The 27740-nt window shown below is 50.5% G+C and overlaps 1 long non-coding RNA gene across 8 annotated transcripts in view; it reads right to left on the bottom strand.

Annotated features, from left to right (window-relative positions):
* LOC132593646 (uncharacterized) overlaps positions 1-27740 on the bottom strand; it is a 511924-nt gene that overhangs the window by 220826 nt on the left and 263358 nt on the right. The gene's annotated exons all lie outside the window — the stretch shown is intronic.

Here is a 27740-nt window from a genome sequence, read left to right on the forward strand (position 1 = left end):
AGTGCTAGCGTCACAAACGGGTTTCTTTGGAGGTCCCTCACAGGGATAAGGCCAGTTAACAATGTTAAGGTCCTTAACAATGATAAGGCCAGTGGAAATACAACCAAAACACCTGGGATCTGTCTCCTGGGAGTGAAGGTGGGGCACAGCAGTGATGACCGAGGAAGCGGCCCATCAGCCTGAGACTAGCGTCAGCATGGCCACAACGCATCCTTGCAGGCTCCACACTCGAGATGGGGCCTGCAAAGCAGACAGTGTTTCCTGGAGCTGAGAAATTAGGAGGTGAGCCAGGGCATGGGTGGGGGCTGGGAGAAGGGTGCGTCCTTTGTCAACCAAATGAGTCTTACTGAAGGGGGTCAGTCTTCACGAAATTATCCTCAGAAACTTATAACCCTGATATCTTATACCCCATGTCTTGCTGAAAGATGACAGAAAGAGCTAAATTTTTAATTCTATTGAAAATTGTACTATAGCCTCCTCCCAAATTCTGTAGCAAGAGAGAAATGAGGATGAGAGGGGGCTGAACATGCAAAAAAGAACAGGAATCGATGTTTAGGAAGGGGAGGTTTCCCCAACTCAATAAATGCAATCTAGTGAGACACAGGCCCCGCAGAGCAGGTGGAAACAGCACATCCACAGAGAACTCACTGCGAATGAAGGGGCGAAAAGTCAGTCTCCGGGTCATGGGCTTAAAGCGTCGTGATTTTAGTCTTGAAAAGAGAAAGCCGTCATGACTTCTAACCTCAAGTGCAAATACAGTGTTTGGGGAGGAGAATTAGCCAGTTAATACCACAACCCGCATCCTCGAGCCCGAATTCCATCGCACTCTGTGCTCACAGGACAGAAAGCGTGGGTGTAAGAAGCATTTGATGAAAGTTGCAGGGACGGTGGATGACCAGCCTCAATGTCCGCCACCCCATCCGGCAGCTCAGGGGCTTCTACAAGAAGACCTGGCCATCAGGTCCGCCGATAACCTGACTCTTGGGCCCAGCTGGCTGAGCGCCCTGGCCAGCAACCTCAAAGCCATTCTCCTGGACGAGAACCATTTCTACCCCCAGAGTGGTGTGCACTTTGACCCTCTGCTTTGGTGGGATTGATCTGCTCACAGGTACAACACACTTACAAGGTATTGCTGAACCGGGACGGTCCAAGGAGCACGCAATCACTTTTAAAATCCAGCTCATTTTTTTATCACATATTTAACCGAAAAGAGCATAGGACTTATAGATGGAGTGTCTGACTTTGAAGGAAAGCTTAGTGACGGCAGCTGCATCAGGACTCACCCTCAGCTCCCACAGGGGCAGCCGAACGCTGAGCGGTGTCCCACTGGCAACAAAGCAGAAAGGGCCGTATTTTCGGAGCCCGTTTATAAATGGGTCCCCACAGGGTGTCTCCTCTCTGTCCACTGTGGAATATTTTAAAGTGTGAGTTAACATCTACTGAGATTCTGATTTCAGTAGCACTGATCGAACCCAATGATGGAACTTCAGGGAGAGTTATTGCCTCTTCAGAGCTTTTTCACATAAAAAATTCAGGGGCAGGTCCTATATCGCAAAAACACGGTGTTTCACCCAATATAAACTCACTCAAACCCGGCAGAGGGTGAAGGCGCGGGGGGAGAAGCGGAGACGTGGAGAACAAAACCCATCCTGTCTGGGACACCCCTCACCGCCACGGAGACCCATCCTGTCTGGGACGCCAAGACTTATATCTGATCCGGGCCTGAGGCACCACCTCCAACAGAAAAACACGGAAATCCTGCTACCCGCTCACACTTTCCAGTGCCCTCCGCAAGGCACCACCGTTCTGGAACCCTCTCTCTGGGTCAGCCATCGAGCCCCTGTGCCCTTGGTGCTGGTGCAGAGCCAGTAGCGACAGGTGTGCACCTCCTGGGGGCCTGCAGAGATGCTGCGGGGACCTGGGGGGCAGGGGGTGAGGCCTCTGCTGGCCTGGGGGCCGGCGGGGCTTCCTTAGAGACCCCCAGATCCGTGCCTCAAATCGCTCTGCTTATCCCTGCAGATAACTCAGATTAAACCTCACTTTTAAAAAAGAAAGGGGTTCTTAGAAGGAAATGACAGAGGAGATTTGAGCACAACCAGAGGAGAGGAAAGCCGATGGGCCTGAATCGCCATCTCTCGGCCACTCACCAGGTTTTCCTCCCAATTTCTCAGCCAGGAAGTGTGAGAAGGAAAGAACTGCAGGCGATGATCTTCGCGTCCTTTCCAGCTTTTAAAGATTCCCTGTGATTGCACCGCTCTCTAAAATGAAAACGGCATCCATTTGCTGATTGGAAGTGTGGTTAAAAGGTGCCACGTGTCTTTCTAGAAAAAGCAGTTCTCGGTCACTTTGGAGGAGGGCTGACAGCTCAAAGGCCACCTTCTCTTCCCACAAAGCTTCAACTTCTCCGCCAGGTGAGGGAGGGTCGGCAGCCCCCAGCCAGCGCCCCGTTGCTGCTCAGCCACCGTGGGGATAAATGATGCATCCATGGCATCTGGTCTTTGGGGACCACTTTCCCATTTACATCGTCAAACAAAGTTGGTTTCATTTTTCATAAAGGATGACAGGATCAGGACTTTCTCAGATTCTCTTCCAAAAGAAATTAGTGTGGAAATAAAAGCTCTTTCTGCTGTAACGTTACCAGCTTTGATTGTGAAGCAGGTGGCAATCAGATCGTGTTTACTGGAGAAGAGCTTGAACTTGACGCTTTTTCCTATCACTCCACACCCTCCGAGGAGACATCGTCAGCTTCCGTGTCATGATGATGTGATTTACCCAGAAGAACCACCTCTCCTCATTAGTTTGATTGGAAATTCAACAAAACTTGATGTGCTCCCTCACTAAGGAGAGCCCAAGAGTAGTGTGTGCCAGCAGGCAAATCAGTGCCAGCCACAGCGTCCAGGGGTCAACCAGAGCCGCCGCCCGAGTCAGCCCCTCCCAGCACCTGCCTCTCAGCCACGGTGCATGATGACCAGGTAGCAGTGGTGCCCAGCATCCCCATGGACCTGCTGTCAGGTGTGAGGGTGATGGGTGCAGGGTTCTCCATTTTCAGATAACTCAGAATGACATCCCAGGATCCCCACTATATCTTTTTGTTTTTGTTTTAAAGATTTTATGAGCATGGCTTTTAATTAATTAATTTAGTTATTTATTTTGGCTGTGTTGGGTCTTCGTTTCTGTGCGAGGGCTTTCTCTAGTTGCGGCGAGCAGGGGCCACTCTTCATCGTGGTGTGCGGGCCTCTAGTTGCGGCGAGCGGGGGCCACTCTTCATCGTGGTGTGCAGGCCTCTCACTGTTGCGGCCTCTCTTGTTGAGGAGCACAGGCTCCAGATGCGCAGGCTCAGGAGTTGTGGCTCACGGGCCCAGTTGCTCTGCGGCATGTGGGATCTTCCCAGACCAGGGCTCGAACCCGTGTCCCCTGCATTGGCAGGCGGATTCTCAACCACTGCGCCACCAGGGAAGCCCTCCACTATATCTTCATGATATTTTCCTCTGTTACACTTCTCCCAACTACAATTGAATTATGACTTATGTAATTATTTGATTAATATCTGTCTTCCCCCTCCTGATGAAGAGAGACAGCAGTGGCCTGTCTCCCTAATCTCATTCTCCTCGTGTGAGGAAGCTCAGTGTCTGAAGCAGAGAAGACCTTCAACTGAATGAACAAACCAACCATTCGCTGAATCAACCAGTGAATCAGGGTTCTACAGTGATACCTATTTTCTCTTTGGGGCGGTTTTGAAGGTGAGCATTGCTGGAGTCATCGGAAAGAACAGGGATGCGTCCGTCCACGGCAGATCGAGATCATACGCTTTCCTCTTACAATCCAGTGTGTGTGGATCCCACAGCCAACTCACCCCCACGAGGCCCCACGGCAGTGGGCCCCAGACTCATCTCAGAGGAAGACTCCACACCCAGAACAGACTCTTCCTGGCTCACCCTCGGGGGGTGGGACATGTGCTGCCCACCTGGGCCAGCGCTGACGGGCTTCTTCTGAATTGCACTGGTCCCCACGTGGCCTCCATCCTCATAGGTGCCCAACACACACACTCTCTGAAGCTTTGTGCTACCCCTGTTTACAAAGCTCAGAAGAGCCACAGGTTTGTGTGGGACTGATAAGATGTACAGCTTAGTAATGGAAAAATGCAAAAAGACCTGCTAACAAACTAGAAAACTAAATGTTAATTCTTTGCCCAAGAGAGGAAAAGTGGGTTCCCAGAGGTCTCAACATGAGTGAAAAGGTCACCTTCAGATGCGCAGCTGGAAATGGCTCCCCCATCCTGGGAGGCTTGGCAGGTAATTCGCCCCAGGTGATGCCTTAGTCATGCGACACCTGCAAGGGATGCTCTGCCACTGTTGGCGAAGGACCACGCCTGGGACATGTGCTTGTGGTCCCTGAACACCTTTCACACGTGCGGGGTGCGGGGGGAGCTGAAGAGCAGGGGTCGGGCAACCCTCTAGACGCTCTGACCTCTGCAGACGTCACAGGTCACGCCCTCCTCTGCTCCTCCCAGGGCCCCACGTGCCTGTCTCACTCGCCCAGCTGCTGAAGGCAGGAATACCGTGATGCTCATAAAGAGAAAAGTATGTTCTCATAAGAATAACACTTAATATTCACAAGTAACAAACCACGGCACTGGTAGCACAGCAGTGCTGAGAACTTAGTAACAGGAGGTTAATAACCATAAAATACTAGGATCCACGTTCCTGCGGGACTGAGGAAACGGTTCCAGCTGTTCGCCAGCAACAGCCCGTTTCTGGAAGAAACCTTGATGGAGCGAAGACGTCACGGTCCCCACCTGGGCACTGACGTGTGCCCCAGGCACAGACCTCTAGCGGAGCTGTGCATGGGCACAGATTTGATTTTTGTTTGTTTGTCTGCTTAGGCTACAACACAGATAAAACACAAAACAGGACAAGCTAGAAGAACGGTAATAATTCATCACAAAGTCAACATCAAAAGCGGGCTTTTGTTAAATTGCATTATTTGCAGGTTTCTAAGTACTTTCAACAAGCCCAAGGAAGTGCCCTGAGGACGGCCTGGGCTCTCTGTCAGCCCTCCCATCGCTTTGTCTTGGGTGCTGAGTGAGAGAGCCCAGCAGTCGCCCCGACCACTGCACTCCCCAGCCTCCACACGCTGGGATGTCGGGGGGCTTCTTCCTCATCAGTGACAAGTCTTTTCGAATATTCTGTCCACCCCACACATGGAAAACTAATTATCATAATTAAAGTGAAATACAGCAATAAAGAATCAACTGATCTGTAACACACCTGCCAGTACATTCATTCCCAAACCACTGAGGCTCCTGATGTGGTCAGCTGGGGAGCTGTGGTCCTGTCCTCACTGGAGGCAGGTCTTGGCCCTTTGAGGGGGCCTTGAAGCTCCCGAATGGGTATGGACACAACAGAGAGTGATGCCCGCATACGCGTCTGAGTTATTAAGGCTGGACTCAAGAGGCTGTAAATTCCTCTGCAGTTCATTCCAGAAAGACATTTGTAGAATGTCTACAAATGCCAGTCTACAAATGAATGCCTCGTTCGAAATGGAAAATGCTCTTAGCTGTTAGGGCTCAGGTATATTTGATGAAAACAGTCTTGCTTTGTACAGGGTCAGGAGAGGATGGTTGGTTGAGAGTTTTCTTTGCACATACCCAGAGAGCTTTCACACACACACACACACACACACACACACACACACACACACACACACACTCCAAACAGAAGCTCAATCTAAGCTGCTCCCCAAGTGGATCCTGCAATGCTCTGAGTAGGGATTTACAGCCATTTTCCTGGCAGAGCTGCCAGGAGGTCGCCTTTTGACACCTCGTCACCGTACTGGAGGTCTCTGCTCCTGTGGGCTTGATGCGGGCAACAGGCAGATGAGTGATTCTGAGCGACCATCAGTGGGGGAGCCTCACGGCGGCTTAGGGGACGTCCCTCATGGCAGCAAACGAACTCGAGGGTAAGCAGGTCGTTTAAACAGGGGTTGCCGGAAGCCGCTCAGTCTCAGGCACGGGCAGGGCTCACGGCCACCAGCCACCGAGGCCACAGCCACGGACCAGGGGCCCAGAGGTCCGGCCCACAGCACTGACCTGGAGGAGCTGACAGGGGCCTCTGGCCTCGCCACCAGGAATGCCGCCCACGGGTGGGCACTGTCCCCATGCCTCTCGAGGGCAGCACCTCACAAATGCAACAGGGTGAGTGGACGTTATGCATGAAGTTGGGGTGCAGCACTCGGAGCAACCGTGGCGCTTCCGCCACAGAACAATGCCGGCGGGGGAACGGCTGGGGTGGCCACGGGCCTTCCGCAAGTCGTGGGTCCACAGCTTCACGCAACACGTGGACATCTGTGGTCTGGGGAGGGGGAGTGGGCACTCCCAGGGCCACAGTGGGGAGAGGCGGGCGTGCCTGGCCCCCGGGCTCAGAGGCCCCTGGCCCCCAGGTGTGGCAGGGGCAGGGGATCTGGGGCCCAGAGAAGCCCGTGGGTCCCCAGGAACCTCTCGGGGGTCCCTCCACGGGGCTGGCTGGCTTCTCCCTGCAGGGCTGAGGGGCCCGTGAGAGCGAGCGAGCTGGGCTGCAGGGCAGGTGGGCGCGCCTGTTGATGCCAGCGTCCCCTCTGTGTCTCGCTCTGACCACTCCCCCTGTTAACGTCCTCCTCGTGAGCAGGCCCGGCTCGATGAGTCTGTCAGATACACGGACCTCACGGGGCAAAGCCTCACGCGGAAGCTGGGCCCTGAGCCCCAACCAGCGCGACTCCCAGTGGCACACGCAGACACACAACAGATACAAACAACGCAACACGACACGCACACAACACCCATACGTGTACAATTCAAAAACTACACACATGCAACAAAACATACACACGACACACATACACACATGCGACACGATATACGTGCAACACAAACACATGTACATACAACTCACACACACACACAAACCACAACATACACACAACACACCCACACACAACATATGCACAGACACATACCATAGACACGTACAACACACACAAAACATACAAGACACGCGCAACACACAAAACATACAACACACGCACAACACACAAAACATACAACGCACAACACACAAAACATACAACACGCACAACAGACAAACATACAACACACGCACAACACACAGAACATACAACACACAAAACACACGCACAACACACAAAAAACACACACAAACCACAACATACACACAACACACCCACATACAACATATGCACACACAGACACATACCATAGACACACACAACACACATGCACAACACACAAAATATACAACACACACAACACACAAAATATACAACACACAAAACACACAGGCGCAACACACAAAACATACAACACACACACAACACACAAAACATACAACTCACACACACAAACCACAACATACACACAACACACCCACACACAACATATGACCACACAGACACATGCCATAGACACGTACAACACACACGTGCAACACACAAAACACAACACACTACACATACCACGTACAACATACATACACACAACCCATCCAACACACATAATAACACAACATGCACACAAACATGCATGACACACACACATAACCCTGTTCAGGACCCACGGGCAAACTTAAACCTAAGAACACACTGTTTAAAGTTCCATCAACCCTCCACCACCCCCCAGGAGGGAAGCACGACTCCCCCTAAGTGTGGGCCACACAGAGCGACGTCCTCCTGAAGAGCACAGTGTGGACAGGGGAGGAGCCACTGGACAGTGAAGACACCTGACAGACAGGGCCTCGGCCAGGTGGTCAAGGTCAACATCGGCAGAAACGCGTCGTGTCAAGAGTACGCGCCCCTGAGAGGACGTGACGAGAAGGACACCTCCTCCTGTCTTCCTTCTAGAAACACACCACCCCAGTTCAGCCACCAGACAAACCTCAGACGATGCCCAGCAGAGGGACATTCTACAAGCTCCCCGCTCCTCCAATCGTCAAGTCATCAAAACTACAGAAACACCGAGAAACCGTCACAGCCGAGAGGAGCCAAGGGGGACTCGAGTCTGAATGAAATGTGGTGCCCACGGTCGCCTCCTGGGGCTGATAAACACGAAGAAGATAAGAATAAAACATGCACTTTAATAATAATAAATATCAGTGCTATGCCTCAGGTGTGACAAATGTACCACAGAAATGTAAGCTGCTAGCAAAGGGGGATCCTGGGTGTGGAATGTGCTAAATATGTCTGTGTATCTTTGCCACTTTTCTGTAAATCTAACATTATCCTAAAATAAAAAGGTGGTTAAAAATAAACAATTAAAATATAATTACCTCCCGTCGGTTGTGGGTGCTTTGGGAGGGGTGCCTTTGACCCAGCACTCAGACCCCACCTCCCTGCCGCCTCAGTTTGGCCGAAGCACGTGGGGCCCGCAGGACATCCTCACCCATCCACTCATGGACCCCTTGGAATTTATTTTTAATAGATTTTTATTGGAGTATAATTGCTTCACAATACTGTGTTAGTTTCTGTTGCACAACAAAGCGAATCAGCCACATGCACACACATGTCCCCACATCCCCTCCCTGTCCCCCCCCCCAGGTCGTCGCAAAGCACCGAGCCGATCTCCCTGTGCTATGCGGCTGCTTCCCAGCAGCTGATCTCTAAAAATGTCCATTACAGGTTCAAATAGTGGGAAAGGACGTAAATTCTGGCATGTTGTAAATATTATAGTTTACAATGAAACTTGTTACGTCATTATTAAACGCTTCACAGGGAATCTAAATGGCAATGTTTACCACTCCCAGCATCTCCCATTTTAAAAATTCACAGACAGGTTCTTCTTAACAGCCAAAAATCTTCCATATTTCTGTTTCTTTCTCTTTTTTAAAAAATTTATTTATTTATTTATTTATTTATTTATTTTTGGCTGTGTTGGGTCTTCGTTGCTGTGCATGGGCTCTCTCTAGTTGCGGCGAGCGGGGGCCACTCTTTGCTGCGGTGCACGGGCCTCTCACTGCAGTGTCCTCTCTTGTTGCGGAGCGCAGGCTATAGGCACGCGGGCTTCAGTAGTTGTGGCTCATGGGGTCTAGAGCACAGGCTCAGCAGTTGTGGCGCACGGGCTTAGTTGCTCCGCGGCATGTGGGATCCTCCCGGATCAGGGCTTGAACCCGTGTCCCCTGCTCTGGCAGGTGGATTCTCAACCACTGTGCCACCAGGGAAGCCCCTGTTTTCTTCCTCTTAAACTTGTATTTCCATTCCCCTTCTCCCATGGAATTTTAACTCAACAGGATCAGTGTTTATGCTTGAAATTGTGTTATTTATCATCCTATCATACTTCTCTGCACAAGAATATTGATATGAAATATATGCACACTTTATATTTCCAGTGACCATAAGACTGAAAGTGTTAAAAATAATCTGCTTCTGGATTGAATTTTTCTACATTACTAGTGCACAACTAATCAAAATGACATAAATGTTATCTATATCTTGATAAATACACATTAAGCATAAAAATACAGTTTTATTAGAAGTGCATCATTTAATGAAATGGACGGGGTTGATTTTTCCAGATGGTTCATTTATCCTTGCATGACTCCATGACTTATTGCTAGATGGGGTCTGGGCTCAAGGATTGATTCTCTTTCCATCTATTTTTTACAGGCTTATGAACTGAGAAAACTCATTCCCCTACAGTGTGAGGATGAGAACTGAGCTTGGACTCAGTTTCCAGTCAGCTGTGCTTCTGGGCGTCTGCCCCTCACACAGCAGCTCAGTGCAGGCGAGATGGGCCTGGACCCGGGCGTGGGCACACCCCTCCCCCCACCTCTGCACAGAGCATCCCTGGGAGGTGCCCTCACTCTGAAGCAGTCGCCAGAGGATGCCGCCCCTGGGACACACAGGCTCCCTCCCAAAGGATGCAGCCCACACGCCCGTGAAACAGCCCTTTCACTGCTGGTGTCAAAAGCCCAATTTTGTCAAGTGCCCCCGCTTCCAGAACAGGCATAGATGTAAATCCCTCCCACCTCATTTCTGCACCTTGGGAGGAGGTAACCCCAAGGAGATCAATGTCAAACCCACTCTGGACTGCAAAGGGCTCCCTCACACCCAAGGTGACCGTCAAACAGAGCTTCCCTCTGGTGCCCGGCATCCCTGGAGGGGAGGGTCAGCGTCCAGGGCAAACGCGGGCATCCTGAGGGAAGAAGGCCGTGGGCCAGGAAGAGTGCCTCTCGAAGGGAGGAAGGGGCCCCAGAGAACCGGGACGCAGGTCTTCCTAACTGAACACGGCCATGAATTCTCCGGGCACATTCGGAGCTGCAGAGCTTCGCAGCATGGCATGCCTGGATCTCTAGAACTTTCTCCCACAGGCGTCCAGAGTAGGCAAGGCTCGGGGGCAGGGGCAGCCTGGGGCTCCTAGTCCAGAGGGTGAAGGGACCACAAGTGAGGAGGTGGGGATGGTAAGAGAGGCCTTGGCAGAAGGGGCCGGGACAGATGGCCAGAAGGACAGAGCGGCCGAGTCCTGACCGACCCAGGCCCTGGACTCCAGTCCCAGGTCTGAGACTCGATGAAGGCAAATGGCTAACCTCTCCAAGCCCAGCATCATCGTCCACGAATGACAGGGCCTCCCGCATAACCTTCCAAAGGATGACATCCCTTTAGGCGGATGTGACGAAGGGCAGTCACAGCCGATGCCTACGTGCTCCTCGCTGAGGGTCAGCACAGCCCAAGTGCTTTCCTAGACTCACTCACCAGCCCCAGGACCGCCACGCAGTCCCATCTGCATAGAGAGCTGGCACAGCAGCCCGGGGAACACAGCAGAAAGTCAAATGCAATTTGACAAGGAGTCCCTGACACCTGCTCAGAGCCACCGTCAGAGCATTGACTCAGGCACGTCCCAGCCTCCAGGGGCAAATGTCCTCAGCTTCTGCGGCCCCGGAGGCAGGACCGGGAGGCGGCCACACCATACCCTGGGCAGACATGGCGTCCAGGGCGCCCAGGGTGGCCACCTTGGCCTGCTCCCACCCGTCCAGGACATCTGCTGGCAGAGCCGCAGGCTTCCTGCCTGGAAGTCTAGGTATCCATCCTGGGACAGGGGGCCCCAGGGAGATATGTTTCAAGCCCCTATAGGTCTCGGTGCCCCTTTCACTTTTGGCGGCAGCGAAATAATTACATGTAATCGTAGATCGGTAGTTTTGCTTCTGAAATAAAATGCAGCCGTGGTGCTGTCTGCAGGTGACGGAGGAGCAGACACAGTCTCACTGGGCAGGATGGTGCCGGTTGGAGGCCAGAGGACCATCCCCTTGCAGGCCCTGGGCACATGCAGACCTGGCCTGACGTGTCCAGTGTAGCAGGGACCACAAGGGCTACGTGCTGAACGACACAGCCCCACCATTAACAGTGGCAGCACAAGCCCCAGGGAATCCTGCGTGGGTATATTCCACTGGCTTCTGGCAAGTCTTCCTAAGCTAAGTAATAGCAGACCAGTTTTTCTTACATCCTATAAGCTTATTTTTGCAAACGGAAGTAACCGAACACAGAACTGCATTAGCCATTTTAGTCGAGCTACAAATCCCATAACTGCCCCTTTAAAAGCAACTGGGGGTTTCTGATATTGCCTTAAAGAACCAAAGGACAATTACTGGCCAAAAACCAAAAACCGAAAAAGTAATTTTATGCATATTGGTTGCTCGCTACAGAGGTATCTTCAAGAAAAGGAGTTGGGACAAGAGGAGGATTGTAGGATTACACCTCCTTGGTCGTGGGTCTCCATCTCCTCGCACATCTGCAGCCCCTCTGTCTGTGCCATGAACGTGGGTCTGGACTGCTAAGGACACCGGCTGCTTTGCAAGGCTTCCTTGGAGCTGAGCATCGTAATTAAAATTCACAGCTGAGCCTACTGAAGCATGTGATCTATGCGCAGAGGAGAAACAGTGAAACAAAGAAATATACCAGTCCTGGTAAATTGCTAAGGAAAATTTCAAATAACAAAACAAACAGACACAGAAGAGGAAAAGCAGAACAGAATCGCTCCATCAATAGAATAAAAAGATCAGTCTTCGGGGAGCACACGGGGACCCTCCGTCGCCCACGCTCCGCTCAGTCGGGTAGGACGTAGGGCCCAGGGGAGGTCCTGCCGTCACCCCCTCTTCGTTCCTGGAAGGGACTGTGTGCCCTGAAAGCCCTGCTCCTTTGCCAATCATCAAGCTACATTCTAGAAGAAAATGCGAAGATCGGGCATTTTTCTATTCTCTGCAGCCGCCTGATGTAGGCAGATTGCTTCCCTGACCCCCAAGCACATGAGTCCCCATCAGGGCCCAGCCCTGCATTCAGAGGAAGACCCCACGCCAGGCAGTGCCCCGAGGGTCTTCTTTCAAAGGCTCTGCTCAGGGAGCGCCTTCTTCACAGCCCCTGCCCCCGCCCCCTCGCCCGCTCCCAGATCCTTTCGGCTCGGCAATGACACTGCTGAGTCGGTGTGGGCAGCACGGGTGCCAGTGACGTGGGAAGTGGGAGGCGGCAGGAGGCGGGCCGCTGAGAACTGGCAGGCGGCCCAAGGCGGTGGGTCCACTGGCAGGAACTGACCCGGCTGAGGGTCGCCTGTTCTCCACTCTGGAACCATATCCTCGGGGCAGCCCCCCAGCATCGCTGTGCTGCTCCCACTCTGAGCCCCTCCCCTCCACTTCCCAGATGAGCGGAGGGTGACCCCAAAGTCCATTCATCTGACGTTAGTACAGCCATTATATTTTGCAAACATCTATTCAAATATATGCTCCAAGGTCACCTTACTAGGGAAACCGGGTCCACACTGTGGGTGAAAGAGCAGCTTCCCGCCCACCGCACGTGCCACCTGCCCACCCTTACACGGCAGACCCTCAGCACTGTCTGCAGATAGGAGTCCCTGTCTGCCCGTCCACCAGGGCTCTGTCGGGCTTGTCGCTGGACACTTGGCATCGAGAACAGAGCTCAACAAATATTTGTTAAGTGAAGGAAAGTAGGCAGCAATTAGGCACCGCCGTTTGCTGCCCACTGGATCAGTGAAGATTTAAGATGTGCAGTCTTGGTTTGCTTTAAACAAAAGCAGCATATAGATCCTCACAGCAATATAGAGCTTCTTGGCAGTTCAAGACACTTCTGCGCTTTCTAGAACATAATATGCAAAAGTCACGATTCTAGGGGTCCATCAAGACGGCTGATGAGCCCTGGCTCTGAGTCACCAGGAGCACCTTTAAGGCTCAGCGGGGTGGCTGCACATGGACGGGTCTGTCGCCCAGAAAGATTTCAGAACACGCCTCGCAGCCGGGCTGCTGCCCCAACGAACACCATCAGGCTCCCAAAGGGCCTCAGCCCCCCCGCAGCCCTGCTCAGGCTCCGGCTTGCTTATGGAAAGTGATTTTTCTCAAGCAAATGTCAGCCTCCAACTCTCACTGGAGGTTCAAATAGCTCTCCTCACTTCAAAGGGCACTGCTGTTTACCACCGGCTCCTACTGCACGCACATGTGTCTGTAAACAGAGATACAATCACAGCGGGTAATTGAAATTTCAAAATACTAATAAGCACTTAGAGTTTTAGGGATTTGGTTTTATAACAGAAACAAACAAAGGCCTGCCATATTGGCAAATAAAAGCTGACAGTTAAGAAATTAGATCTGCATTCCAAGTATTTCATATTACGGATTAATTGGCAGCCAGCTCTGCTCTAAGTCAGCCCGTAACTGGGGGGAAAGCAGATGTGGACACATCCCGCCCTTCTCCACTCCATGGCCACACGGAGCCTGTGCGCCAGCCCCCAAGGGCTAACCTGCCCGGCTGCGATGCAAGACAGAAGGTTGTTCTGGTTTCTCTTCTCCTGAGTGAAGAACAACTGAAAAGCACAGGAGCTAGAGAGTCCGTGGTGAACCTGCCGCACAGGAGGGGAAATGCTGAGCGCTCAGACCGTGACACGGCTCACCAGGGCCACGAGGAAGTGATGAGGACAGGTCAGCAAACCAAAGGGATTTTAAAATGTGACCAGTGTGAAGGAATTTCCTCCCCACCTCCCGTTCTCTGTCAAGCACAGACTGGAGCCAACGCCACGTCATCCCACAACCCCAGGGGGCACCGCTGTTCTCGGAGCATGTGGCGCGAAGGGTTCCACCTGGAGAATCCGACCCAGAGGTAGGGGCAGGGCTGTCCTTCAGAGCAGTGGGGGACGGAGAAAACAGGTCAAGCAAATGGAGGGGGAGAAAGACTGAGAACATCACACAATGTGTCCCTGTTTTCACAGAAGTAGAACCAGATCATAGGAACCTTGTAACTTGCTGCAGATCAGCTTCTACCTTCCCACAACCGCGACACGCAGCTCAGTGGGGAGAGGAGACTTCAGATGGCTCAAGACAGGGCCTCCCACTGTTTCCTTCTTCCCCATCAGTGTGTAGAGTGTGGCCTGAGCTCCTGAGCAGTGGCCTCAGGACAAGCAGGGCAGCAGGAAGAGGACGGGTGGCACCCAACGGTCGACAGGGCACTGGTGGCCTGGACCAGCAGGGATGGAGGGGGAGATGGACGCCCCACAGGAAGTAAGTCTCCTCCGCGGTGAGGAAGGTGTCCCCAGCAAGGCCAGTTAGAAACTGCCCCTCCGCAGAGACCCAAGGTTGCTGTGCTCTCACACAGTCTGGAAAGAGTCTGGGTGGACCGGGCAGCAGAACAGAAGCCATGGGCTCTGCCTTATAAAATAATGTTTCATCATTTTTATGGGGTGACTGCTCTGTGCCAGGAAAGGTCCTGGAGGCCCCAGAGCCGGCAGTGAGCAGCCCAGGCAAAGCCCTGTGGTCATGAGGGTCACGTTTAGGGCATGCCATGAACGTGCCCGAAGGCGAGAAGGGCCGTGGGGACAGAGGTCAGGGAAGGGACACAGGGAGTGCCCACAAGGCTGTGATTCCGCCTCAGAGGTTCCTGTGCAGAAAGGGGGCAGGCCAGTTAGGGTCTCCACAGAAGAATGTGGACCCTGGCGGAGCCGGGTCCAGCCAGCGGCCAGAGCTACAGCTACAGCGGATGGCTCCCTGCCTTTAGGTCTGAGGTCTGAGCAACTGCAGACAAAGGAGCTGAAGATTCTCAGCAACTGGTATGAAGTCCTGCCCGAGGGACGCTCTCGGCTCACTCAGAACCTTGGGGGGCCCGGGCGAGGGGCAACACACAGGGACACGAGGTCCATTGCTCCCGGCAGAGATGTGTCCTAACTCACGACAGCCTGAATCGTCCATCCCTTCCCAATCAGAGCGCCGCAGAACAGGTTCCAGAAGCACACGCTGGTTCGTGGCGACCGGAGCTCACATCACTCTTCTATTAGTGCGTTTTGTCCTCATTCTGTGCCGGGGGGGGGGTGGAGGGGGGCTCCCCACTCATTTACTGACTGTGAAATGAAGAGCCTGTCCTGGTCTTGAACCAATTAATTGACCAGGTGGTCCTCCTGGACAGAGCAGAGAAACAGAGTTTCACCTCTGTAGGCGCCGTGGAAGGAATAACTCTTTGGGGAATTTCAGGAAAAGGAGAGAGGCGACGCACCGATTCTGGCTGGGGTGGACGCAGTGGAAGGGAAGGGGTCCTGCGGGGATACAGTCAGAACCCCAGGCACAGATGGAGGGAACCCTCTGAGATCAAAGAAGTAAATAAAGAATAAAACTTGGCGGGGAACGGAGTGGCAACAGTAGCTAAAAGGTGCCTCTAGACATGCAGTTAGGCTGGGCTCCCCGCTGCCTGACTGGGTCCCTAAATTCTCCTGGCCACCATCCTGCTCCACACAAATGCTACATTCATAATATTAATCACCTGTCAACTTACTGCAGAGGCAATTAAGATGCCGTTGGTTATCACAGTTTAACACATATCCGGGGCTCTGGCCAACACCAAAGTAGCCTGGGTAATTTCTCTCCATCTAATTACCTCCGAATGCAGCCCAGGGCTTCACTCCCCGTAGCCCTGAAGGTCTGAGGCTACCAAGGGAAGCAGAAGCACAATCTAAGCACTTTGTGGAAACAGGGCATGAAACCAGAGTTGGTTCACTTAGCCAAGTGAGCTCGAAATAAACGTACTTTAATTCCCATTTTCTGAAAAGTTGTCAAATGCCTTTAATTAAAACACATCCCCTGACATAGTTTTAAAATAAATATGTTTTAAAAAAAACAAAGTTGAGCCTTAATCTAATTCTGATACCTCAGAGGGAAGGAAAAGCCATGATCCTGGTCCCTCTAAAGAAGGGTGAAGACTTCCCTTAAAATCAATCCCAGGGGGGCTTCCCTGGTGGCGCAGTGGTTGAGAGTCCGCCTGCCGATGCAGGGGACACGGGTTCGTGCCCCGGTCCGGGAAGATCCCACATGCCGCGGAGCGGCTGGGGCTGGGCCCGATTCCCCAGGCACAACTACTCTCCCCAGCCCCCTTTCTTTTCTCAGAATTGTCTTTCTGATAGAGCACTGTCTACCCCATGATAGAATAATGCTTTGGAAAATATGAAGTGCTATGTGAACACTCCTAATGGTTGCTATCTGTGTGCCACCTGTCATTCCACTGCACCTGAGGTCAGGTAACAAGGGGTATTATCCAAGAAGAAACCTCCCCAAAAGGAACCACAGCGCTTAGTAATGGCAGGCAGGCTGGCAGGCAGAAGGAGAGGGTTTGGAGGCCAGCGGTCCTGAGCTGGTCCTGCCTCTGCAGCTACTGGCCCTGTGACTGAGGCAAGGTTGGCGGATACAGGGGGCAGTAGCTGTGGGGAGAGGCTGGGACATTTCTCTGCAGTCCACTGCATGGAACATTCTTGTGTTTACAATCCTGTCCATGCCAGAAAGTGACAGGCTCCTTCCTTCCGCCACCTCTTCTGGAACCGGAGACAGGGAGAGGCGCTCGGGTGGGCCTCGTGCATCAGGATGGAGGAGAAAGCTCAGTGTGGGAGTGAGGACGCCTGCTGGTCCCACCCGCGCCAGCAAGCGGGGCCAGTAGGGTGCCCCAGTGTGTGGGGCTGCAGGAGGCTGTGCCCAGGGTCCTCCCCACCCTGGACAGCGACGGGTCCAAGCGGCTCCCACAGGAGGCCTCTGTTACCGTAACGTGGGCTGTATTTATTTTAAAGTAAAGAACAAAGATAATTGCCAACAGTGCTCTTCTCTAGGGGCAGAGAGCCAGGTGCTGGGGGGAGCAGTGGGGGTGTTCATGAATATTTACTACATTTCTACTATTTTTAAAATTGAATTCTACGCTATTTCCCACAGCAAGCATACATTACTTTGATAATCATTACACAACACAACTTTGAAAAATCATTCACTGAGGCGCAAGACCGGTGACATCTCTTAAATTTAATTTATCATCATATTAGCCACGATTTTCCAATCAAACCACAAGAACGTTTGGTGCCCTCGTCGGCGGGCCCAGGGAAGCCCACAGGAGCGCTCTGTCACGACGGAAGCTTGTTCAGACTCCCACGTCGGTTGCCCACCCCTCCTGCCCCCCCCTCCTTCCCCAGCACGAGGGAGGAATCCGATCTGCAGCACCCAGCGTGCCGGATGCCGCCTTCCAACCCGGTGCACGCCAAGAGGCCGTCCCGGCCCGTGGGCGTTTGGGAAGATGAAAAGCAGCCGCTTCTCTTCCTGAACCAGCCGGCATCCACGGCCCCCCCGGCCCTGCCTGCCACGGATCAACGCCCTCAGGCGCCTTTGCTGGACGTCCAGGGAAAGTTCCGGAGGGTGGGCGAGGAGCGAGAACAAGGTGAAAATACCTGCACTCAAGTGATCTCTATTCTCACACCTTCCCAAATAAAACCCAACTCCAGGCCATGTGCTGAGGCCGCAGGGACAACTCGGAAGCCCGCCGTGATGCTGAAAACTTTGGGGATGCAGTGCAAGTAGCAGGTGAGCTTCACGGAGCACCTAACCGGCTGCAGGCCCAGGCTAAGCGTCCAGGAGGTGATCCATCATCAGGGCCACTTCAGAGACAGAGGCCCAGGCTCCCTGGACCCCCACGAGTGGCCCCAGGGCTCTCTCTCTGGTGCTGGAGCCAGGCCAGGAGCCCACGGCCTCGTCCACAGATGGTGGGGCTGAGAAACAAGGGCATCAGGTGCACACACCTCCTCTAAAAAGTTCCTCTCTGAGTCCCACGGTGAGCATCACCACGGAGGAAGGCTCGGGCACCGATCTGAACGTTGCTCACACCCCACGCTTAGAGTTTGGAGTTAAAATGTTGGCAACGTGAGCTGCCTGGGTCTCTTGGTGTCCATTTCATGGAACTTGGACGTGGATTCTACTAGTTTAAATGTTATGGAAACGTGCATTGCTTTTGTGTATTTATTTCATGTTACGGGTCAGATCTGTGGTTACTGGGAGACTGTAGTCAAAAATATGATCAGCAATGAAAACACTGCAGTCAGACCAGAAGATACATGGCTGCTTCCGAAGGTGATAAGTGGGGCGACGTGTCACTTCATTTTCATTTTATCTGATGACATTCTGACTTTAAGTCAACTGTTCTTACAAACATGATCATGTAATTGGGGCATCTGTCTTGTTCATTATTTGGCAAACATGTCCTTTTAGCTCCAGTCCAAATGAAATTTGGGGAATTTGACTAATCACAGTTTAACAGATGTTTTGTCCAGTTCTACACAATCTTAATTTTAACAGACACAAATCCCTCCACTCCCTGACGCTCTAACTGGCATCTCTCCATGCCTATACAGAACTGTAAAGGCGAGAGAATAATAATTTTATCACATCTAGTCTTCATCCTGCAGCTTTATTTAATTTAACTGGCATCCCATTTGACCTAACAGCAATTATTTAAAGCAAGTCTTGACAAACCGGTTTCACATAGAACGAGTTTTTTTCTGTACTGTTATCTCAATAGCCTCCCAAAGCTGACATCTTAAATATTCAACAGCAGAGGTTCAACGCTCTCCCATGTGGGCTCTGATGTAGAAGTCCATGAATGCACAAAAAGAAACTAGAGTTTATTTCAACATACAGGAAATGTAAAAGGCACACACCCTCAAATAAGATGGCCTTCTAACCCTTACCAAGGACAGCAGGGGCCTCGTCTAAGGGGCAGTAACATCAGACACTTCCGCGAAGGCTCAGGGTAAAAACTAAACATTTCAATTACCCCTTTCTGCAGAAAAATCGGTTCTCTCCGCCCTGGACCGTAATTACCCAGGTGCCATCTCTGTCTGTCTCCCAAGTGCTGGCTTTTTACCTTAAGTGATTGGCTTCTCGAAATAAGAGTGCACACCCCACTCTACTTTGAATAAAGGTGACAGCTTCTTAAAAGGATACATGTGAGAGAAATTAAAGGGAGGTAATAACACTATCACATCAAGATATGAATGGAAAAGACACGTTTTGACTAAGAAATGAGACAATTTGGGCTCTAAGAAAAGCATCTGGCACATTGTCTCTACTTATCTTGTAACAAAATTATGCTTCTTTTCATGCATAGATCGGAAGCATTTTCCATCATTTTGCTTGAGGAAAAGCACTAGCTTTCTTGGTTTCCTGATTTTTAACACTGGGAGTGTCTGCTTGACGCCACCCTGGCCCCCTGGACGACAGTGACACCCAGAGCCCAGGCTTGGGCCTAACTCACCACTGACCAGTGCTGTGATGCAGGCACCCCAATAACCTCTTGATTCCTTGGTCTCTTTATCCCAAAGATGAGGATAGTAGGGTACCTACCTCTGGGGTGCTGGGAGGAGTAGAAGAGGTGACGGATGCTCGGGGCCCAGTACACTTTGCTGTTATTTCCATGGGAGGACCCTCTCTGGAGGAGCCTCCAGACACATCAGGGCAGGACCTATAGCCCCGGCCACCCACTGGCCCCATGGCTCCCTCCCCCACCTCCCCTATATCCTCAGAGCCACTTACAATCCCCTTGGTCGTCCCACACACTTCCCCTGCCACCACGGACGAGGGACACCCAAGCGTCCACGGTCACACCGCCCAGAAGGAAGAGCTGCAGCACGGTGGGAATTCCTGCCTGGCATCTGTCACCTCCACAGAGATGCCCCTTCAGCTGCATCCACGTCTGCGTCCCTCTAGAATCGAGCACAGACAGACACGCCGCCGCGTGTGTGCCCTTACAGGTCAGCCTCGTACGGAATGGCTCACCCCTCAGCCCGAGACTGGCACACCCAGGTGTCTCCTCCGTCCCCAAGACACTCAAAAAAAACCTTCCTGAACCATATTAAATTCATTCTGATTTTTAAAAAATTCATGTGAAGGCTATCTGAGCCAATGTATTGAAATGAGATTTCTTAGTTTGCTTTAAGTAACCATGAAAACACACAAATGAAAAAAGAGCTGCTCCTACCATAGGACCTTGGAAGCATTCAGTGGCAAGAACCCAGGCTCTGGAGGCCAGAGTGTGCTTCGCAGCAGGACGCTTGGCCCCCACCCCACAGGGGTGCAGAGAGGACGCACCAGAGGCACCGGTGACAAAGCCCAGAGCACAGGGCGCTCTTAATATGTGGACGTCATTTCATTCAATAATTACTTATTATCCAAGCGTTTTTCAAAAAGAGAATGTCAAGGGTACATTAAGAAGTGACATTGGTGTCCACCGACATGCCACCTTCTGGTCCCAAACAATGGAAAGTGGGAAGCAGCATCGCAAAGGGCCTCCCTCTCATCTCTGAGAAGCACACGTTAGGTCTCCAGCAGAGCCGTGCCCACCAGGCGCCGGGGATAGGGGAGAGGTCAGCTGCACACTGCCCCCTGAGCCTGCACTGCGGGAGGTCCGAGGTCCTGCCGGTAGCATGAAGGGAAGAGCAATGTCCCCTTACGTCCAGGCCCGAGAAGCCTGGATCTCTGGGTCTCAAACGTGTGAAGCCGAGTTTCAAATAAAAGTGGATTCCTTAAATCCATAAAATATGGATTCCTCCATATCATGGGCTGCAGTGGGTAAAGCGGGCACGGTGATGAGTGGTCCCCCAGGTTAGAGTCCATCTCACAACCCTGAAAGGCTTTCCAGAACCTCTCGGGATCCACGGGTTCCAGTTGCAGAACCTGACCGAGAACTGATCTAACAGGGAGCCAACATCAGCGGGCTGTGCATCTCACAACCAGCTGCAAAGGGATGAACGCTTGCAACCTGCGGCCTCGCGTTTCCAACCTGAGCCGGAGTCAGGCTCACGCTCTCCTTCAGAAACACAGAACACGTTAACATGTGGCTCATGATGAAATTCTGCAGCCTGAAAGAGTGAGAATCATGTCCTGGGGATTGGGAACTATGGAACTATTGGGAACTATCATATCCTGGGGATTGGGAACTGCTGAACTACGTTCGTGACAACAAAAGAATGTTTTGTAAACCATCAGACTCAGGTTACCTGATTTCAAGCCATCATAAAGTAATAATAATTAAAATAGTGCAATATTGGCACAAAGGTAGACAATCAGATCAACTGAACAAAACAGATGCCAGAAGCAGATCCACACATATATGGACAACACAACCGAGTTCTGACAAAGATGCAAAGGCAATTCAACAGAGAAAGGTAATCTTTTCCAAAAATGGTCCTAGAACAACTGGATAGCTATATGCAAAAAAATACAAAGACCTTCAATCTACACATCATACTCTAAACAGACATTAATTCAAATTGGGTACTAGACCTAGAATCACAACACTTCAACAGAAACATAAGATAAAATCTTTGTGACCTTGAGTTAGACAAAGATTTCTTAGATATGACACTCTAAGCACAATCTATAAAATAATAAATCAATAAATGGGACCTCATCAAAACTTAAAATGTCTGCTATTCCACACACACTGTCAAGAGAATGCAAAGGCAAAGCACAGCCTGGAGAAAATATTGCAAAGTATATATCTAAAAAAAAAAAGGACTCGTATCCAGAATATACAAAGAACTCTCCAAACATCAAGGAGAAAATATTTGCAAATGATGTGGCCGATGAGGGCTTAATTTCCAAAATATAAAACAGCTCATACAGCTCAACAACAAACAACCAACCCAATCAAAAAATGGGCAGAAGACCTAAACAGACATTTCTCCAAAGAAGACATACACATGGCCAAGAGGCACATGAAAATATGCTCAACAAGGCTAATTATTAGAAAAATGCAAATCAAAACTACAATGAGATACCACCTGACACTGGTCAGAATGGCCATCATTAAAAAGTCTACAAATAATAAATGCTGGAGAGGGTGTGCAGAAAAGGGAACCCTCCTACACCATTGGTGGGAATGTAAGTCGGTGCAGCCACTATGGAGAACAGTATGGAGGTTCCTCAAAAAAATTAAAAATAGAACTACCATATGACCCAGCAATCCCACTACTGGGCATGTATCTGGACAAAACTATAAATCAAAAAGATACATGCACTCTGATGTTTATAGCAGCACTATTCACAATAGCCAAAACATGGAAACAACTTAAATGTCCATCGACAGGATGAATGGATAAAGAAGATGTGGTATGTATGTGTGTGTATACACACACACACACACACACACACACACACACACAGGAATATTACTCAGCCATAAACAATATGAAACATTGCCATTTGCAGCAACATGGATGCATCCAGAGATTGTCATACTGAGTGAAGTAAGTCAGAAAGAGGAAGACAAAGACCATACGATACCACTTATATGTGGCATCTAAAATATGATACAAAACTCAACAATCAAAAAAAGTGAGCAAAAGGTATACAGACCCTCCACGAGAGAAGAGGCAGAGATGGCAAATTAGCACAGGAGAAGATGTTCCACATCATGGGTCATGGAGGAAATGCAAATTAAAACCACAGTGAGATACCTCTCCAATCTATTAGAAGAGCTGAAATCAGTAAGACTACCCTGGAGAGCCTGGAGGAATGGGGGCGCTCGTCCAGCGCTGAGGGGATGCAACACGGTGCCACCACTTTGGAAAACATTTTGGCGGTTTCATCAAAGGTTAAAGGTTAAACATATGCCTAACCAGGAACCAGCTGTTCCACTCACAGGTGTTTTTCGTAGGAAATGAAAGCGCACATCCATAAAAAGACTTGTGAGTGAATTTTCAGAGCAGTTTCCTTTGCAATAGCCAGAAACTGGAACGCAAATACCCCGCAGCAGGTGACCAGATGGGATGTGTCTATGCTGCGGAATCCGACTCAGCGATGAAAAGGATGAACTCTTGACACTCTCAACAGCATGAGTGAACCTGAGAACAGTTACTCTGATTGCAAGAAGCTGGACAAGAAGGAATACATACCCTATGGTTCCTTTTTTATAAAATGAGAAGATTCGGTGACAGAAAGCAGGTAAGTGGATGCCTAAGAGCAGGAGGGGGCTTCGGAGGGTGGGAGAGAGGGATCGCCAATGGGCATGTGGTAGTGGTGGTTTCAAGAGTATATACACCTGGGCTTCCCCGGTGGCGCAGTGGTTGAGAGTCCGCCTGCCGATGCAGGGGACACGGGTTCGCGCCCTGGTCCGGGAAGATCCCACATGCCGCGGAGCGGCTGGGCCCGTGAGCCATGGCCGCTGAGCCTGCGCGTCCGGAGCCTGTGCTCCGCCACGGGAGAGGCCACAACAGTGAGAGGTCCGCGTACCGCAAAAAAAAAAAAAAAAAAAAAAGTATATACACCTGCCAAAACATCAAACCGTATGCTTTAAATGTGTTCGTTTATCGTATATCAATTAGACCTCAGTAAAACTGTTAAAGCCGTGCTTGTGAAATTAACAAATGTTATTTTTTAAATAAGGGTCTTGTAAACTCGGCAATAGCATTGTCAAATGCTTATGATAAAATACTACAAGATTAGAACAGGAATTTAAACAGTATACCTAAGTTCAGCTATTTTTATGTAAGGAAAATAAAACAGCCTTGTTAGCAAAAAATGACTGAAGTAGCTGAAAATGCAGACAGTGCCTGTATCTGCGTGGTAAGGCTGAGGAAGATATTCTCCCCAAATTCTGATCATTTCTTGATTGCTATTTTAATCCGCAAGGACCTGCCACGATGCTTCTCAGGAGGGAAAGCCTGGGTGGGAAGGGTGTGTTTCCATGTCTCAAACCACAAGGGCAGGATCTGTGCAGAGGTGGGAAACGGTGCTCAGCACGCAGGAAGTCAGCAGCTCCATGCTGTCGGCTGTCCCTCATTTTTCACTGACTAGGGAAACGAGACCCCAGCCTCCACCCGCACCCGCCCCACAGCTGCCCCTGCTGCTGCCTGGTCCTAATAGCGTCTGCCCTCTGTGTGCTGCAGCCCAAACACACTCAGAATTGGCTTGTCAGCTGCCAGGCCTGAGGTCTCAAATTTACCTTCTCACTCAGGCTTTTGACATGGATGTCCTCAAGGAAAATAGTCTTGCCCTTCAAAAACACCATCAGGGGCTTCCCTGGTGGCGCAGTGGTTGAGAGTCCGCCTGCCGATGCAGGGGACACAGGTTCGTGCCCCGGTCCGGGAGGATCCCACAGGCCGCGGAGCGGCTGGGCCCGTGAGCCATGGCCGCTGAGCCTGCGTGTCCGGAGCCTGTGCTCCGCAACGGGAGAGGCCACAACAGTGAGAGGCCCGCGTACCGCAAAAAAAACAAACCACCATCACGTTGAGACATGAGTTCAGGCTCCTGCAAACAGCTCTGCTGAGATTTCCCAGGATCCGGGGAGGGGCCTGGTTAGGGTCCCAAAGGTAGCAGTTTGGAAAGAGAAAAACAAAGCTGGTTTTCCACGCAGCAACCCAAACACTTGTTCTTGCCCTTGAATAATTAAGAACACTGATTTTCCAAAAAAAAAAGAGGAAAAGCAATAATAATAAAAGCTCATGGATGAAGAACTTCACCCAGGATCAGACACCGTGCTGAGCATCTCACGTATGTTTACCCATTTATCCTCCCCTGTTGTCAGGTTCTGTGTCCAGAACACAGACAGGGAAACGGAAGTGCGGAGATGTTAGCATTCTCAGTGGTAGTCCGGGCGGGGTCAGGATTTGAACCCTGGGAGCCTGTACAGCTCCTGCCAGCGTCTTTGCCCTGTTGTTCAACAAGCACCAGCATAGGATCCACCAGCCCCCCGCTGCCCGGTAAAGGGCTGTGTGGTGCGGCAGCCACAAACCCCACGGGCAACCGCCAGCTTCACCGCTCAAAGCAGACCTGTCTACATTCGCCCAGGTTCCCCCCAGTTCCTTCACCTCGTCTTCCCCTGCCTGCAGTTCTCTTCTCCAGCATCATGACTCACACCATATTCCCTGACGCTTAGCCCTGGAATTGAACAAAATAGCTTTAGAATTGCTAACCCATGCCTCTGCGAGAAATAAGCCCGCTGACTAGAGTTCAGACACGGTTAGAGTTCTTTGTCCTTAAGGATGCTGTGTTCAGAAGTCACCCAGCGAGTCCCCCACTGCGTGCCCCTCCCCTGCCCTCGGGAGGGTGTGGTCTTCATCTCGGAAAACAAGTCACTTTACTTTCTCTGTGTTCCACTCCAGCTTGCCCCACACTCCATCCCTGTTGACTTTACTGATTTCCTTTTTGGAGTAGTGAAATATGAACATGGATCCAGAGGTCTGCACAGTAAGAGGGACGTGGAGGTGTGTCATCCCCACCCCCATCCTTCCTGTTCTTTCACCCAGTTCTTTTCACTCAGGCAGGAACGAGTTCCGGTGGTCTCTGGATTACCCTTCCTGTGTGGCGTTTGTTTGTTTCACAAATGAACAAATGCACGTCTATTTTCCTATCCCCCCTTTATGCAAACAATGGCATGCTACATTCTTCCGCACTTTTTTTTTTTTTTTTTTTGCGGTACGCGGGCCTCTCACTGTTGTGGCCTCTCCCCTTGCAGAGCACAGGCTTGGGACGCGCAGGCTCAGCGGCCATGGCTCAAGGGCCCAGTTGCTCCGCGGCATGTGGGATCCTCCCGGACCGGGGCATGAACCCGTGTCCCCTGCATCGGCAGGCAGACTCTCAACCACTGCGCCACCAGGGAAGCCCTGCACTTTGCTTTTTTTCCCCCACTTAATAACATACCCTGGATATGATTCCATACCAGTTTACAGAAACCTTTCTCATTATTTTTTAAAGCTGTATAGTAAATACTTCATGGTTTGCACATGTCAGGGATTATTCAGCTGCTCTCCTGTGTAGGAGCATTTAGGTTGTTTCCAATATTTTATAATTACAAACGATGTTGCAATAATAACTTTGTAAATGTGTGTTTTATATTTGCTTTGGAAGGGATTGATCACTATCTATCAGTTACTACTTTCTTGAGTTTTTTTATCAGGACAAATTATCAAATTTTGTAAGAGCCTTCTCCAGTGCCTAAAGATAAAACCATGCATTTTCCTCTTAAATCTATTAATATATATTGTATTATATTAAGGGGTTCTCCAATATTAAACCAACATTGAATTAACAGAAAAAATTCCCACTTGGAGTTTGATATCATTTTCTTCACATGATATTAGACTGTTTATTTCTGCTTCATCTCTCTTGTTTCATTCAATTGTCTTGGTTTATTTGTGGTTCCTTTTCCAACTTTTTGAGAAGGAAAATTAAGTCATTTATTTTCATCCTTTTATTTTTATTTATAAAGATATTTAAGGCTTTACCTTTTCCTCTGATCATGCTTTTAGATATGAACCAGAGGATTTGATACGAAGTGTTTTCACTGTCGTTTTTTATGAATACTGTAATTTTGGTTTGAATTCTCCTGCATCCAAGAATTAACAGGGCTCTACCCCACGTTTGGCACCTTCCACTGGCATCCCCTCACCTTCACTCGTTCTGGTGTGTTCTCTGAGAAATCACCCAGTTCAGCTGGCTTTAGAGGTCACCTGTGACCCTTCCCAAGATCAAAAGTCAACCTTCAGGGCTTCCCTGGTGGCGCAGTGGTTGAGAGTCCGCCTGCCGATGCAGGGGACACGGGTTCGTGCCCCGATCCGGGAAGATCCCATATGCCGCAGATCGGCTGGGCCCGTGAGCCATGGCCGCCGAGCCTGCGTGTCCGGAGCCTGTGCTCTGCAAGGGGAGAGGCCACGACAGTGAGAGGCCCGCGTACCGCAAAAAAAAAAAAAAAAAAAGTCAATTTTCAGATTGGAGCAACACCAGTTTGGGTCTTCTGCTGGGGTCAGGCCCATGTCAAAAGCAGCAGGAAAGCACTGCAGTAAGAAATGGCAGTCAGTTGGTGGGAACGTAAATTGGTGCAGCCACTATGGGAAACAGTATGGAGGTTCCTCAAAAAAGTAAAAATGGAACTACCATATGATCTAGCAATCCCACTCCTGGGCATATATCTGGACAACACCATAATTCAAAAAGATTCATGCACCCCTGTGTTCATAGCAGCACTATTCACAATAGCCAAGACATGGAAACAATCTAAATGTCCATCGACAGATGAATGGGTAAAGAAAGTGTGGTTTACATATACAATGGAATGCCACTCACCCATTAAAAAGAATGAAATAATGCCATTTGCAGCAACATGGATGGACCTAGAGATTACCATGTTGATACTAAGTGAAGTAAGTCAGAAAGAGAAAGACAAATACCATATAATATCACTTCTATGCAGGATCTAAAATATGACACAAATGAACTTACCTAGGAAACAGAAACAGACTCACAGACGTAGAGAAAAGACTTATGGTTGCCAAGGGGGAAAGGGGATGGGGGAGGGATGGATTGGGAGTTTGGGATTAGCAGATACAAACTAGTATATATAGGATGGATAAACAACAAGGTCCTACTGTAGAGCACAGGGAACTATATTCAGTATCCTGGGATAAACCATAATGGAAA

The sequence above is a fragment of the Globicephala melas genome, chromosome 16, assembly GCF_963455315.2.
Source record: "Globicephala melas chromosome 16, mGloMel1.2, whole genome shotgun sequence".
In the NCBI taxonomy this organism is placed as follows: domain Eukaryota; kingdom Metazoa; phylum Chordata; class Mammalia; order Artiodactyla; family Delphinidae; genus Globicephala; species Globicephala melas.